Raw genomic sequence first — 17,119 nt, 5'->3', positions numbered from 1 at the left:
CGTGGAAACACGGTTGCCTCTAACTTCTCAATTCAAACATACCTTCTTACTGCAGCCATTAAAAATTAACAATAATTTTTAGTTAATTAAGCCACCGACATCAATATTGAGCACCCCATTCTGTGTCTCCGTGGGCGAATAACCTTACGGTAAACGAGGGGTTCACGTAAAATTAAAGTCTAATTTAAAAAAAACCTGTCGACATAACTTTTATCAGCCTGTATATCGGCAATAAACAAACCTCAAACAAAACGTTGTTGACTTAGAATGGAAAAGCCTGATAAATTGGTGGCTGCCGCCCACGGCTGCGTTGAAACGTTTATCATACTCCACAGAGGGGCCATGTCTATGGTGGTCCCTGACGACGGCGCCGCACTGCCTTCACATCAGCAACACGTCTGCTGAGCGCTGGTAGCAACAGCGCTGTCCGAAATAAATTCGGCAATTTGCCTATCTGACATTCAATTTTCTCCACAGGAAAGTACGCGCTTTTCAGAAGTTTAAATTAGGCGCCCCACTAATGTCTAAAAACATGCCGGCAGCGATTAGTGAGTTCTATTGGAGAAAAAAAAAGTGTTGTGGGGCGGCTGTGCCAGCTGTACCATGCAACTGTTGGTGGTGCATGACCATCCATTTTCTAAACGACTGTCAATAAAGTCAGACAACTTGTGCGCAGGGAAAATAGAATCCAGCAAAGTTCGCGCACTAGACGAATTGGCCTTGTTTGGGTTTAGCTATATTCGAGATTTGCTATATTCAATTATAACGGCAGTGGCCCCACTTCTTTGTCGTAGGCTGGGGAAAGAAACAGCTGGTTGGTAAAGACAGCGACGTTTTATTCTAGCGTCGCCACGCCAATCATCGCGCAGGCTGTAGTGCGCCGCGCAAATGGCCGCTGAAGAGCGCTCGGCTTTGCGCAATGACAGCGGGGACAGACCCATCGCACGTGGCGAGGAGGGTGCGTGACTCGTCAACGATGCGTCGGAGGTGAAGAGGATGCTTATGCGAGGCTTTTGGCGTCAGGAGTTACAGGTGCGACTCCAGACAAGGCAACTGAATGAATTTCGCAGCGGGAAGAATGTCCTAACCTGAGTCACTCAAGCGGCTTAGCTACAGTTGGAGCTAGAGCTTTCAGCTTATTGTTTTAACACGGAAGCGTTTTATGCCGGGGTCCACCAAAATCTGACTGACGTCATATCCGTCACGGAAATGACATCAGCAGAAAAACTTTGATTGACGTGGCTGCGCCGGGATTTCAACCAAGAACTGTGTCGCAGCAACGGGAGGTACTAAACGCGCCTGACATTCCCCCCTTTAGATTGGTGGTGCCGTCTAGGAGAGGCGAAGCGAAGTAGTGCATCATGATTCTCATGAGTGTCGACAGTTGGCGCCTCGATGCCAGAGGTGTGTTACGTCTCTCACACACCCTTGCACTCCGCGCGTGAACTGCAACGACATATTCTTGTAACAATGGTGGACGTGCATTTTCCCATGTTCCCACCAAATTGTCGTGACTGATGTGAGGGGTAATGAGCTTGAGAGGTTGCAAATTTTATCTCGCGTGAAAGAGAAAAGCCTCAAATGAGATGACTCCGAATAATCAACAACGCGTGGCCGAAACGTTTTCGCGTGCACCGGTAACCATTACTTATTTTGTCTGTTCATTCCTATTCGGCTTTAGCTCCGTCAAAAGATAACTGTGCGGCTTCGTGTTTCTTCCCAAAAATACCGGTTCGGTTCCCGTCTTCGGTTCGGTTTGCTTCCGGTTCGATACTTCGATATATAGATAAGAATCACACGAAAGAATTCTGCGGTCAAGCAACATTTATGTTTTTTTACATTTATCTGCCCCCCTAGTAATAAAAACGAGTTGCACAAAATATTATCCACGAGCGTAGCCGAATATCGCCGATTGCGTGGAACAACTGAACGCCAGATGGAGGGCGCTTTTTCCATGCATATATTGCTGCAACAAAACTGTTAGACCACCTCTGCCAGTGTGTAAACAACCAATACAATGCGATGCCTGCGTCATGCGTACTGGCTGTAAGCTAAGACTTTGAGACGATCCAGCGATAATTGTAGGAAATTATGCTTCACTGCACCAGACATATAACGGCAAGTATTCTCGCCCGATCTCGCCCATGGGAAGTGGCTTCCCTCCACGCTCAGAACGTTTCTCCCATTTTCGTTCCACGATGCTACCACGCATTGCAATTTCACGGCACCGGTTACCGAAAATAGGAGAACAAACAAAGCAGGACAGAGTTTTCGTAAGCAAGTAAGCGCTGAATGCAGGCAGGCTGGGCTGCATAATAATAATAGTAATAATAATGCACTACAGCTGCTCAGCAGGTCATGAATTTATTAGTAAAAGGAAGCAATAGTGCAAGCAAAAAAACAGGAATCAGAACATTAGGAAATGTGTAGCGGCGTTCCGCTACGATCATGTGGGAGCACTGATGTTGGCGCACAGGCGATGCGGCCCTTTCCAACCGTTTTAGCTATGCACGCAAACCGAGATCAATGCTTCGGCTGCGCCCTCTAATGGAAGATACGTGTTTCGCCTACACCAGTCACAGCCGTGGACAGGAACCGCATTTCCTTTAGGATTCCCATGAGGCGACACTTCGATAACAGATGTCGAGAGGAGACACGCGTAGGCCTCCTCACTTGCGTTTTCACCTCGGAATCTCTTCTCCAAAATCTAGTTTCCTGTGTGGCGTCCCGACTGCAAACAATTCATGTTCAATGCGGCGTGCACGAGATAAGCACCGATGCGCCAGAAGAGTTTCATAAAAGATTCAACCAAAAACTTGCATGGAGAGAGGGGATAATGAATACGCGCTCATAGAATTGTGCAACGGCACCACCGCCCGCCACCTTGCCGCCAACAATCTGTTCAGATTTCCTTAATGCATATTCTACATATGACGCAATTAGGTATTCTTTATAAACCTACTTGTACATGTACACATTTTTAGAACGGTATATCTCACCATAGTTCTGGGGTATATTTAATAAGGCCATGCAACCACTAAACCCGGTACGTATGAACGTAATGACGGGGGCAAAAGCTGTTATAAATAATACGAAAGCACACAAAATTATCATCTGTTGAAAACCTTGCTCACATAGATTGTGGGGCGTTACCATTTATTTAAACTATCTTTTGACCAGTGTTTCACGCTCTTTATGTTTGCGTCCGCATCGAAGTTAGCTGGTCTTTACTAGTGGCCCCATGGCAGTGAAACATAAACTTGAACACTGATGTTCATGGTTTCTAATTTATGCTTTGGCTTAACTTTGTTACCCAAATATTTGTGTATTTTTCACTAAAACTCCGCTTAAGCTCAGCCTAATGAGCACGTAAACCGACTGGTACAAAGTGAGTGATAGAAAAGTGTATGGATGCAAATTTAAATGCTTTTATACTTAAAGGGTAAACAAATTCACAATTCATGTGCGAAATTGTTCTGTTGGTGAGGAACACATTGTGCAAAACGCCGATTAAGAACGGAAAAGGGTTTCAAGGCTTTTCTCACTTGCAGCACAACACATGAATGTGAAGGACATTTTTCATACATTCGCATGGAGAATACCTGCTTGGGTCCTAAAAAAGAATAACGGATGATTAGTCGGACATAGTTTGACCAAGAGCAAGAGCTGACGATGTATGGTCGGGGCCAAGCAGTTTTTCTTATAGGAAAGCCTTTCATCTGTTGCGTCTTCCTCTTTCCGATTTTAAAATAAAAAATACGAAGTTTGGGACGTCTTGACAGCACATATAGAAAAGCCGTTCAATATTTTAGCAAAAACACAAAAGGATACGGCAGAAAAATTGTCTATCTTAGTCATCTAGAATCATTGTTTCATAACTAAAATTATATAAAGGTTGAAGAGCTGAATTTTTTTAAAGATTTGAAATGAAGGTAGAACATCTTTAACTCAAAAAGCACGTTCAATCTTACAGTTGTAGTTTTACAACGTTATTGAATGAAAAACTGTCAGTCGATGTCATTGCAATGACACTCATATCAAGGCATGGTTCCATTTTACCTACCACTTCGGAATTCTTAACCATTTAGTGCTTATCGACTAAAAAGCGCTAACCGAATCGCATACCCAATAAAAGTCATATGCTTACAATTCGATCAACACATTAGACCACGCACAATTTGATTCAACCAACTTAAATCGTCTACCCAATTCTGCTCGAAATTGAGCCGCCATATTGGAGCAATTGGGTTCTATTGCAAATGTAGTGGTATGGCTGAATTGAAATGGGAAAATTTGGAAACAACTGGTTAATGGAATATTCGTATTGACAGCCCAAATTGAAATTCAGCAGTCCAAATCGAGCAGTTGTCCTTAGAATTGGGAGATGCAATAGGGCTACTAAATTCCAAAAGAGCACACTGTAACTGAAATTCGTCAAACAGCAAGCTAAAATCGACAAGTTGCACTCCAAATTGGAAAAATTGTATTTTCATTTGTTGCTTTCACTTGGATAGAGTGCGCTTAGAATTTCGCAAATTTCCATCGCTGTCACGCCTGCAACACTATTCAAACAACGTTGGTTAGTGTGCGCCTCTTCCAGAAGAGGACCATAATCTTCCGATCGATTCTACTGGCACTTGAAGACCCACCAAAAACAGAGCAGGCTTGACCTACCCGGGTTCAAGAAAAGCATTTCCGGCTCACTCATCCTACTAGAATGTAAGAGCTGCAGTGTAGCTGCCTTTTGTGGTGCATTAGCATGACCTCCTACAACGGATTATGTAAGAGTGGCATTAAGAATAAAAGATTGAGCAAGCAAACCGCACACCCGGAGTTTCAGTTTTTGTAACCACGGCCGGGTTAGAGTGGAGGCGCGCGCGCTCTGTTGATCCCGGCCGGGTTGTAGTAGGTTCCCTTACTTCGCCGACGGTAGGTGGCGACACCTTTCCACCCGTGTTCGGGAGCGTTTGCCGCTCAGCGAAACAGCGCTCCTCTCCCGTTTGGGGGAAACATGCTGCGTTGCTTTCTCTCGAGAGCGACTGGCAAGGGCGGAGGCTTGGGGATGAAATCGGGTATGACTAGACTGCGTTCCTCCACGCCCTAGCTCCCACGCGAGAGCGCCCTACGCCTCAGAGTGTACTGACCGCTGCTCGTGACCGATGCCGCAATCGGGCGCTCCAGACGGCGCGCTAAGGAATCTTCAAGGTGACGGCAAGCTCGCTTGACAACTCGCCTTCGTGAGACTTCGAAGACTGCTCCGGATAGCGGGGCCTGGAGACAACAGCGACAGAAAGGCAGAAGCGTAAAGCATTGAAGTCACGGTGAGGTTACTGTACTCATTTATCGTTTTTCTGTGGCTGGTTCGGCTTGCTCGAGGTGAAAAAAAAGGAAGTTAGGTGTGCATGACATTAAAACCAGTTGTGTTTCGTAGAAAAAGCAATTTTGAAGGAAATAACTCTTTTATTGAGAAATGAGACGTTGGCAGCTGCTTAAGTCTGAACAGATAGTAAGTTAGTCGAGTGTTACAAAGCTGGCAAAAATAATAAATGATGTAAACCCTGTTTAGACAGCTTTAAAGCACTCATACGAAGGTACAGCGTGATGGTACTTCTCGAATAAGTCCTCTGTAGTTTTGAACGGAATGAAATCGAAGCTTTGAGCAGCGCTAACTTCTAACATTGCGGCAGTGATACCGTACATGTAAAACCAATAGGAATATTGCGTGTATTCTTGAGTCACTCATTTGCACTTCAGGGTCGCTGTTTAGTAATATTCTTTCATGCGCGCCCTTCTCAAAGATAATGTGGCTGTCTTTACCTTAGCGGCTTTCGTAAAGTGGCGCGCTCACGTTGTGTGCCTTAAGTATACTGCCATTTCACTGAGGTGTTGTTTTATTTCTAGTAAGAGTCTTAATGTGTGAATCATTTTGTAATTCTTGGTATAGAAATATATGAATGCGAAACTTGGCTGCTTCCAGCAAGTTTATTGTTCCCCTTCTCTTACGCCTAATCGAAAACTTTCACCGACAAAAATTGAGCCTAGACAATGAATGTACAAATACAAATCTCTCGTCAGAAATAAAAAAGCAAACAGAAAGGCAGCACAAAAACTTTCGGGTCCTTGTTTACTCGTTCATGAACGAAAAGATAAACACGAAAAAATTCCGCATTATACACAAGTAGTGTAAAAGCAACTGCTACCCCAGCGTTTTACGAAATCGAGCAGTCCGTTCTTGAGCGCGCTATCAGTAATCTCTGATTACCGCCAATAGCTCGTACAGACCTTCGTAATAGTTGTATTAAATGCACCCGATGAACGCATGTGATGTACTCTCTTCCTGAACATTTATTCGCACAGTTCTCAAGATTTAAAACAAAAGTGTAAAAATCTTAGACGTACCCTTTCATCAAGCGGAACGACCAAGGGCACAGTTGCAGTTTAGGTCTGCAGGCTGCATGAACAGGACATAGTTTGTTTTGAGCAAGTTTTCGAGCCGTTTGGCATGTCGTTTAAATTATGGCGCCGGTTCAACTTATCTGAGCACCGCGAAATTCTAGAAACGCACTCATTTGCTATTTGCGAGTGTAGCTGTGCGCTTTCCGCTCGAAAGAGGGGCAATCACGCTGATGTCGGCTAATATAATGGTCCTCTTTTATTTTGTACCTACATATATATGCAATGAGAATACATAAGTCGACAAGCGGCTCCTCGACACCACTTTGGAGCTACTAGAACGCAGTGCGAATAGAATGGCGAAAGAAAAAAAATAATCTTGTTTGAATAAACTGACCGCCATGGTTGTATTGAACATGGCGTTACCTCTTTGAAAGGCAAGTAATACAGTAGTTTTGGAAGGAAGGTTCAGGGGACCGTTTTTACGAAGGGTGTATTTACTATCGGAGGCTAGTATTTAGGGCTCGTGCACTGCAGCACAGTTCTCAGGATTCTTCCTTAACTGAAAAGAGGTACGCCTATTATTTTATAGTTTTTCTTTATCTGAATTGTTATTCATCCAAGCGGGTACACGAGTTCATAACTTCTTTACCCAGAGTAACGTTTTTAGGCATATAGAAAAAAGTACAGTTCAATCCCTCCGCCCCTATCTGTATTAAAACACAATGCAATAGGTCCCATTTTGTAAATGGTTTACCTATTTTGCACATTTTTTGGAACCTATCATTATTTTTGGCATCTTTTTTTTCTTTTTGCATCTTTTCTCGCCACACCTGTAATCTAAATATGTAATCTTCAAGATACGCTATTTTAGAAGACAAATCTCTAATCAATGTCCACAATATGGAAGCATGCAGAATTTATATCCTCCACAGGGTAATGCATGCTTATGAACAAAATTAAAGCAGGAGCATTGAAGAGCATGAACGGCCCTATTTCGATGAGCTACCCCTGCGTATTTGTAGTTATTGAACAACGTTGATGAATTATTTTCTAATGTGTTCTTTGGCATTTATTCCATGAATTGGGCCCCAGTTTCAGTGTCGGGTTCATTGAGTTCACTGATTTGTTCCGGGTAGATGCGAAAGGAAGTATTTGGAGAATATGGTTAAGGGTGTTGCGCGCCTACTTGCAGTGTTCTGATTCGTTGCGCAAGTAACACCTTCGTTACAATTCCCTCAACACAGCTAGGCCACTACTCTGCATAAATGAAACAAACACTTTCTAGCTTCTATTCAGCTTCCTTAAACGAAATGCAACGATCAGAAAGGACAAAATCAACGTCTCCGCGCATGAAAAAAGTGTAATTATTGGAATTGGCACCGTTTTTAACATTCACTCAAATATATAAGAGTGACATCACAATTTTGAAAGAAATGTAGCATCAAAGCTTTTTTGATTTTTTTTAATCTGCCCAACATAAGAATTCCATAGTGAATTGACGACAAAATTGAATTCTAGGGGCGCGACAGTAGCGTAAATATCAAATGTACTGTGCATACACTCGGTAATGTAATTCTTCCCAATAGCGTGGCCTAAATGTACCGACCACGATAGGGGCGGCGGGAGTGTGGGGTTTGCAAACACAGGAAATTCAGCATTCCTGCAATATGTCACGACGTCTTGTTGAATTTTCTGGCAGCTTCACATTGTGCCCCGCATTTTTAAGAGCTTTTCGCTGGAGCGCTGTTTGTAATGATGTACACACTCAAAATAAATATTACACACAGGTCCAGATGGGTTGTTTGTTTTGATCGTAGATTTAAACCACTTCTTTAGAGACTTCAGGGTTGCGAGCTTATGTTTATTTTCATGCCATAGTCATTAGTGCATACTACCTTACAAGGGCAGCGGTTCTAACAAAACAATAGACCATTCCTTATGTCCTCTGACCTGACATATATGTGCATTCGTTTGTAAATTGCTGAGCATCCTCTCGTCGTCCATGTTTTTCCGTTGTCATCGGTGCTTAACACAGTTTTAATATTGGAATGAGGCAAGGACACGTTACGAGTATAAATGCCGCCACCTAACAATACTTTTTTATTTGTGACGTAACAACAGCGCTGGCTGGAATTTCCCGCTTGCCTCGTCGAGTCAGTCCACATCGCCTGCCTTCCTACGAAGTCAAAGTCAAATGTTTTTTGTAAACAGAAGGCTTCCGTACATGGCTAAAGTACAGAGAAAGAGACCCCAAAGCTGTGAGATTTGTATGCTTCCCAGGCAGAACTCCACAGCGTTCGCGCAATACAGGGGCTCTGTGTTTTCCTCAAACCTTTTCGCTCCTGTAATCTAATTTATAGGAAGGGCGCTAGCACTTGCGACATTTTCGCACACCCCGCTGCATTGCAGTGGCAGTGGCAAACGCGAGGGATCAATAAGACAACGCAAGGCCGGGAGCTCCAGACAAGATAACCCCTGGAGAAATCAGGCCTGGCTGGCATACGCCCAAAGAATCCCCGAGACGTACCCGGTCAAGACTGGCCTTTTGTGGCTTTTAGTCATTCTTTTCCCTCATCTGACGTCCAACGCTCTCTTCCGAGTTCTTTTTGGTTGAGCTGGCCGGCTCTGAGTCACTTTGCCACCAGGTTATGCATTTACCTTATGCAGCTTCTCGCAGTCACTGCTATCTGCATCAGAGCAAACTTCCGATCATATTTAGCTCAAAGCAGCGAAAGCCCAAACACAGCTTGGGTATAGACAGGACCGTTAAACAAGGCCTAAAACTAAAGTGAAAATGGCTTGCATATGCAGAGACTCATTTAGCAAGTCTTTTCCATCATTTATTCAAACGATCTCCTGTCAATTTAACAACGCTAATGTTGATAAAAAGTGAATTTTTGTGTTTTGTTACGGCGAACCATCTGTGAAAAATTGTGTGAAGAACAAATTGGAAAACACTTTTGTGTACAAATGCATATCTATTCCCTAATGAAATGTTTTTCCTTGTGCATGCGATTGTTTAAATTTTTCAAGAGTTATTTTAGTACCCGTCTTCAGTATCCGTCTGCGTACTCGACCCATCTACATGTGCCGTCATGGCCAATCTGTTTGAAGGGTATACGGTATTCAGCCAATGTTCGCAAACTTTAGGCGGGTCGCTTTAATTCCCAGGTGGTCGCTGTTCCTTGTATGCTGTAATCGGTGATATTAGGACCAGGCGAAAATTTGTGCAGGCGTCGCAAGTAAACATAGCAATACTCAGAACATCCATCTACTTTTAGGCGCCAAGCATGCGCAATTAAAATAAGAGTGTGCGCGTGTCCGTGAATTGAAACTAAATTTAATTAAATGTATCTGTCACTTTGAACTACGTGTATGCCGACACTTTTGTTTTAAAGATAGTTCACCTTAAAATACGCCACGTTTCTCCTTGCTTTTGTGCAAGTGCCATCGAAGACGAATGTCGATGAAAACGAATGTCTTCGAAGACGAATGCTCCCCTCTCTTCCCTTCGCACCTCTAGGGCTCTCCAACCTGCTCCTCGGATTGAAATCCAGAGCTTAGTCGCTCCCTTTGGCCTTCCCTGCATTTATTTGTCGGGTGGCGACATCCTAAGGCCTGCGCTGTATACGGGTTTTGTTTGGTTACAAATTTCGTCGTGTTGGCCACACTGCTTTCGTTTACCTATTAGAACAACATGGTTCACAGGACGCGCTACCATGTACGGACGGGCAATGAGTTGGGTTGTCGATACATTCCCTACCTACTTTGGCCCCTCCACGACTTTAAATACACTATCACAGCTGGGTCTCGTATCAATCAGGTGTGTAATATTGGCATTGTACGTATATGTTTTGCTTCAATCCCGTATGTTTTGAAGATTGCTACTAAAACCAGCCGCTAGCGCATAATAAAACCTCCAACTCTACACAGGCCTAGCGCAACTCGTTTACTGAGGGGTTACGGCCGTATCAAATTGCCTGCGCTTTGGCAATGTAGGGTTGTGTGATCACATGGCCTAAAAGAATCTCTATGTTTTTTTCTTGCCGATAAACACATTCACATCACCCGGGGCCCTGGGGAACACAAATGCTAGTGCATGCAGTGTTGTAATATCAGTTGTGTTTGACGTGTGGTAGTAATTGAATGCCTTGCCGGGAAACGAAATTATTGACCTCCCAGTACTTTTTAGGGTAGCATTTCAGCTGGCGTACCCGTAAATTTTCCCGCCATTTTTTGGCCGGGCTACCATGGTTGCCAGACCAGGAAGGCCCTCCCCGCTAAAAGAGCGGCTGCAGGTGGTCGCCAGTTTATGTTCGCATATTTATGTTCACTCTGGTTACAAACCCCTGCGCGCTCGCTCCGCGGGCTCTGGCTCGGGCCCGGGTGCGGATCTCTCAGTCCGCTCTGGTTGCAAACCCTTGCTCGCTCGCGCCGTGGCTCCTCGCAACCGCCACGGCTGTGGCTCTGGCCCGGGTTCGTTCTTTTTTTTTTTTTTCGCTTCGTCCCTAGAGGAAGTACTACAAACGTATGGGGCCCGTAAAGGCCGCGAGAAAAGACCGTAAAGGCCGCGGGAAATTGCGGGAAAATTGGGTGAGATTGCGGGAAAACCCAGGCCAGAGCAGGAGCCGCGGAGCGAGCGAGCAGGAGTTTGCAACCAGAGCGGACTATCCGCGGCCTTTACGGGCCCCAATACGTTTGTAGTACCTCCCCTGGGGACAAAGCGAAAAAAAAAACGAACCTGGGCCCGAGCCAGAGCCCGCGGCGCGAGCGCGCAGGGGTTTGTAACGAGAGCGACTGACAGATCCGCCAGCCCAAAAGCTACCCTTTTTAGGAAGTGTCGACAGCTGGCAAAAACAAGAATTTTTATAATGCTCTCCCTATATATTGCTCTATCTTTAAAGTGTGGCTATTTAACATCCGTATTTGTACTTCCACCTTTCAACCGGGTAAATGTGTTGCATTTACGCAGCCTGTAATCACACCGACATGGCTAATCTGGCTTAATGCAATCGACAAAGTACATTAGAACCATTACTTAAGCTATACTGAAATCTAAACCGGGGTCAATGGCAATACAAAAGGCGGAGCTTGATGTCCCCGCGTTCGGAAATTAACTGTTTTTTTTTTTGCAGGACAGAAAGAATTATGAAACACTGTGCCATCTGTTCAGAAAACGTCAGGCTCATACAACTTGTACAACATGGAAGGTTCATTTAAGATAGATCTTTGTGCCATGAAGTGCGGATTTTAGACAGCGACATCAGCCTTAAACTAAGAGTAGTGCTGTGTTGGTGCAGTCGCCGACCATTTACGTCCAAACTGAATAGACGCAGCGTAAAGCAAATGGCCCGTCTGCTAATGATAAGAATTCCTGGTGTGCTTTCTCATTGTGTCTTCAATAGAGCGTTCAATGAACGAACCGCTCTAAAAGAATCTTGTTGAATGAACGAGTGGCCCACATGCATTCTTCAGTCAGAACATTTCCCTCTCGTCCTCATTGGCTTCCCTCAGAGCTCAATTGTGCGTTTTGTTCCTGGAGTTCGAAATTATCAAGCCACGTGTAGCGCCGGATAATACAGGCTGGAAATCATTCAATGTAACGTTTTCTCGCTTGAAAAATCTGAACTGCACGCAAAGCATATTCCCTGAAACGTTTCACCGGTCATTGTGCCGCACAACCTCTGTCTTGTGTTTAGGCCGTGCTCAAAGGGGTTGGTCTGATTGAACCACCATTGCGTTATCGACCATGGTGGAATGTAAACGAGCGCTTTCTCGTTTTTTGCTCAGTGCGTTTGTACCAGCATGTCAAAGACGAAATGAGGCCAATCATGGTGGTGTTTCATCCCGCATGCAATTGCAACTAAGCCATCGCCGCCTGCTCCCCGCGAACCTCGGTGTTCACCGAAAGAAATGAACGAAAGAGGGTTGGCCAGCCTACTCGTATTTTTGCAGGGATTGCAGAAGGCAAATTCAGGGAAGGCGCTGTTGAATCATGGGACACCGGAACCATGGTGGTAAAATTGAACTTGAGGGGAGACGAAAAACCAAAAGAAAGACAAATCCATATCACGTTTTTGCCCTGCCGTATAGCAAACAAAAGAACGAATAACCTGTCTATATTCTCTGCTTGGACGGGCATTTACCTAGTTTGGTGCGTGTACACCAAACGCTAGATGAGAAAACATCCACCCATTTGGCAACATGTGACAGCGTTCTGATCCAGACAACACCGATGACGGCACCCAATCTTTCAAACTAAAGGCATTGCGAAGGTTCTGGAAGAGTTTCCGCTTGACAATGAACGAAAAGCGGGGTGCATAATTTTTATCGCGGAGGCGGAAGAGAGTAATTACTGGGCTGAGAGAAGGCGCATAAAAGGCCCTAAGTATGCTGCGCAAATGCAAAGTATGCTGGTCAGGTTTCAATTCACAACGCACCAAACAGTGATGCATAATTTCTGTCAAGCAGGCGGAAACGAGCAGGTACTGCGCTAACTCAGGCCACGAAAAGGCCTCTTATGAACCCTTTAAGTATGCTCCGCGACACTGATTACAGACTCCGATAGCGATTACACGCGTTACAATAAAATTTGGCTGGACCTAGCTTCGAAACGTTTGTGTCTAGTTTCGAATGACGAAAAATAAAGATGTGAGGTTGTTTACCAGTGCGCGCTAGGCAGAACGAGGGAGGTCCAGGGCGTTATCAGTCTCCCACACCGTTCGACTTCCCCCCCACCCGCCCCTCACCAGCCGCGCGAGGCGCGTTTAACATGCCGGCCTACTTACCCCAAAGCTACTCGCTCAATGTTCGTCGCCCCTTCAATTGCGAGCTTAATTACAATACCGGTAATGCGACGCAAACAGCGACGCTTGCTACGGCGTCTTGTTTTTGATGACGTGCATTAAGGGAGTTTGGTTCCTCCCCAACGACTGTTGATTTAAACAAACGCCCCCGTTTTGTACCATTTGGTCGCGATCGGATTGATGTAACTTAAAATTTGTATTTTCCCGCTAAATTTATCTCTGCGCCGTTACGCGCACCACAGTGAATACCGACGGTGTAATTTGGACGACTACGATGAGTTTAACACGTACACGACATTTTTATTTTCGAATCCACGAGGCAAATAACATGAAATACTGGGAGCCGAACCGGCGACATCGTGGTCCACACGTCAAGGTCTTAGCTACTGAGCCTCCTGAACAAGTGAAACATGTACAGGCGAAAGAGCACGATTCCTAACGAGAAGATAATTACTACGAAACACTGTCGTCGAGCTTTACGCAGCTCTGAATATAGCTTCCATTTCTGCTTTTGTTAAAAACTGGCGATGCCCAGTAACTGTTCCAGATAAAAAGTCAATTCCCGCTTTACGTCTACAAATTGTGCAAGGGTATTTCCGAATTAAGCAATCACTGCGCGCCTCCGCCATTTGCCGATTGCATCCATAAAACAACCTGTGATCAAAGAGTGTAAACTTGTAGTGAAAAGTAGTTCAATGCCCGCACATGCCAATAAATGCAGAACAGTGCAGCTAAGGGCTTATGAAATATAGCGACTGTTATTTCTGATCGAAGGTTTAAAACTTGCGCTTGCTTAGTTATCACAAACACAAGACCTGAATTAGGTGTTTTGTAAACCCTATTTTGTCTTTTTTACACACAAGCCCGCTGTTGGCCAGTAAATCACGGCGTCAATTCGTAACAGAGTGTTTCAGCGAGATGATTAGGCTTCTCGTCTTTTGCCAATGTGTCGACGTAGGCAATATCACAGCTTCACCTGACCGCCTGACAGGATAGCACCACCTGACAGGACTGACCATCTCTCTTCTCGGATGACAAATGTATGTGGCTCCACTAAGTTATTTTTAAATCTAGATATGCTCCAGAAGGAATACTTAATCAGCATTGACTGGAGAGCCACCATTCACCGTGCGTAATTTATTGTTCGACAATCGATCAATGTTTGTCGGTGGAACACTCGTTGAATTTTGAATAGAGAACTCGTCATTGGGAGCCCCGGGCCGCAATACCAGATTCAGGTCACGCAAACGTTCTATCATGGACTCTCTTCAACTAGTATACGCACCGTTTGTCATCCTTTTGTTGGCGCTCTGGTCCCACCCCGATCGGTTTGACGGCGAAAGAAAAGGTCCGGACTGTTCTTCCTTGGGGTCATCGGTTTGATAATGGTTTATGCATTCTTACCCTCTATTCCATATGACAGCTTACAAAACACTAACCGTTTATACCACAGCACGGGAGTCTCTGTTTGATGTTGTGTCATACGTCTTCGAACGGTTTACGTGACCTTTTTTTAGCGTTGCCACAAGCATTGTTATCTTCTAAACACTGCGCCTACTTTGCGCATTCGGTTACGAGTTTCCTTTATGCAATTAAGATAGCGTTTTTTTTTGTCTTGGTCACTTTGTTTTTTTTTTGTTTAATTTTCTCTTGCCGTATATGCACGCATTTAAACGCAAAGTATTCTTGGTTATCATATTCCAGCTTTTTTTTCTTGGTTTTCCGTTGTTTTTTTTCTTTTCCTACCTCGAAACTAAAGATCTCTTTCCCCATACCATGTTTGGCTTCAGAAATCACCTGTCTACTCAAGATGTGCTCATCCAACTAAAAGAGAAAATTATCGACAACCTTAGCAAGACTTTCCCTATGCACCATCCTCACCCTAGACGTCCAGCGCGCATTTGACAACGTGACGCACGACGCCATATTCCAGAGGCTCCTTCACACGCAATGCGGTCCTCTAACCTTTTACAACCTGCGCGCCTTTCTTACTGACCGAACTGCAACTATCTGCCTTGGCCCATACAAATCCCCTACTTTCAACACACCAGCCAAGGGACTCCCCAAGAGTCGGTCACCTCCCCCTTGCTATTCAATCTCGCCCTCTCTGAACTACCTAAACAACTTTCAACCATACCGGATCTACGCCACGCCTTTTACGCGGACGATATGACACTTTGGATAAACAAAGGCTCGCCAGGATACCAACAAGATGCCTTACAAAAAGCTATTGACCTCACCTCCCAGTATTTTGCACCTCGTGGTTTAACTTGTGCTCCCCAAAAGTCCACTCTCTTGGTCCTCCGCGCCAGAACGCGTGGTCGACCCCCGAGCACCACACCAGATCCTCAAGTTACTATCAAAGATGCACGTGCCGAAAGTGAAAACCCTGCGAATTATCGGCGTGCCTATCAGGCGCATTGGTCTGGAGCAGCACTCCTCCCTCAAATGCAGGGCACAATATCGCAACTTATTCATCTCATCCTGCGACTCTGCACACACCCACATGGCCTGAGGGAACAGGACACTTGCCGGCTCGTCCGCGCCCTACTTTTCAGCCACCTCACATACGGCACCCCCTACGTCTGTCTCAAACCTCAAGAACAGAGCAAGCTGGATGCACTCTTTCGCCAGGCTTACAAGATCGCTCTAGGCCTTCCAGCATTCGCCGCCAAGCAGAAATTGCTTCAATTGTGGCTGCATAACACCCTCTCTGAACTCCTCGAAGCACAACAAACAAGTCAACTGGCACGCCTGTACCTCAATCCTACCGGCCGAACTGTCCTCAGGGCACTAGGCCGCCCCACGCCGAACCCTCATAACGAGCTTCACCCCCTCCCTCCCCACATCCGGACCAATATCAAGGTGGCACCAATTTCACGTCATATGCACCCCCTATACAACTCCGGCCGACGAAAAGCCAGAGTGCAGGACCTTCAACGGAAGTACTCCTCAGCGCCGGATGCTCGCTATAGCGACGTCGCCCAAACCCCATTTCACCCCCGCTCGACCCTAGCAGACACGGACAACGAGGGCACCGTTCTACACGCCGCTACCTTTCTTCATCTCTCTTCAACCGCTTCTGTAGCTACTGCCAGTGCCTTCGCAGCGGCCTGCCACACACCCACCACCTACCTTACCATAATCACAAATTCTCAACAACACTGCCGACATTACTTCCAGGGAAGAGTAGCACCGGTGGCGCTCAAGTTCCTGAAAGCCACTCCAGACCAACCTACAATAACCATCGTATGGACCCAGGCACACGCATCACTCCCTGGATATGAAGCAGCACATGCTGCGGCCCGCGAGCTTCACTGCCGGGCGTTCCCTACAGGGCCAGGCGGCTCGGACTCTACGACGGCCACTATCCATCGTCTTCAACCCTGCTTCACCGACATCTTATCACACTACCGCCACGCTCGCCGAAGGTATCCTCCGCCCCACCCTACCCTGTCCGTCGAAGAATCACGAATCTGGCGCAGACTACAAACTGGCTCATACTATAACTCCACCATCCTCTCCCACATCTCCCCCTCACGCTTCAAGGACAACTGCCCGGACTGTCAAGTTCCAGCCACCACTGCCCACCTCGTCTTCCGGTGCCCTCAACACCTTCTTCCTCTCCCTTCCCCTACCCCCGAGCAGCGGGAATGCGCGTTGACCACCTGGGACCTGCAGGAGAAGCTCAGACTGATCCAGCGAGCCAGGCGAGCAGCGGCAGCGCGCGGACCCCTGAACTGAGGAGGCCACCCATCGTTGTTTTTTTTCTCAATAAACGTTTTGCCTGATCCTCCCCCTCGTTCTTTTAATATAGATACGTGTGGTAGGGAGGGGTGTATAGCTCTCAAAAATTGTCGAAATCATCCGATAATCTGATGTGGCCATGATTTTCTTGTTTTCAAAATTTTAAGAGA

General features: G+C 45.8%; 1 protein-coding gene across 2 annotated transcripts in view; it reads left to right on the top strand.

The window, feature by feature from the left end:
• The first annotated feature begins 5,010 nt into the window (after positions 1-5,010).
• LOC144159595 (glycine receptor subunit alpha-2-like) overlaps positions 5,011-17,119 on the top strand; it is a 70,960-nt gene continuing 58,851 nt past the window's right edge. For both annotated transcript variants that reach the window (XM_077691182.1, XM_077691181.1), the window contains exon 1: positions 5,011-5,321. The gene's annotated coding sequence lies outside the window, so the exon portion shown is untranslated. The remainder of the gene's footprint in view (positions 5,322-17,119) is intronic.

This window comes from Haemaphysalis longicornis, unplaced genomic scaffold, assembly GCF_048455015.1.
Source record: "Haemaphysalis longicornis isolate Haplotype H1 unplaced genomic scaffold, Haemaphysalis longicornis Haplotype H1 scaffold_10, whole genome shotgun sequence".
Taxonomy (NCBI): domain Eukaryota; kingdom Metazoa; phylum Arthropoda; class Arachnida; order Ixodida; family Ixodidae; genus Haemaphysalis; species Haemaphysalis longicornis.
Note: the sequence above shows the minus strand (reverse complement) of the source record. Positions and strands in the feature narration are given on the sequence as shown.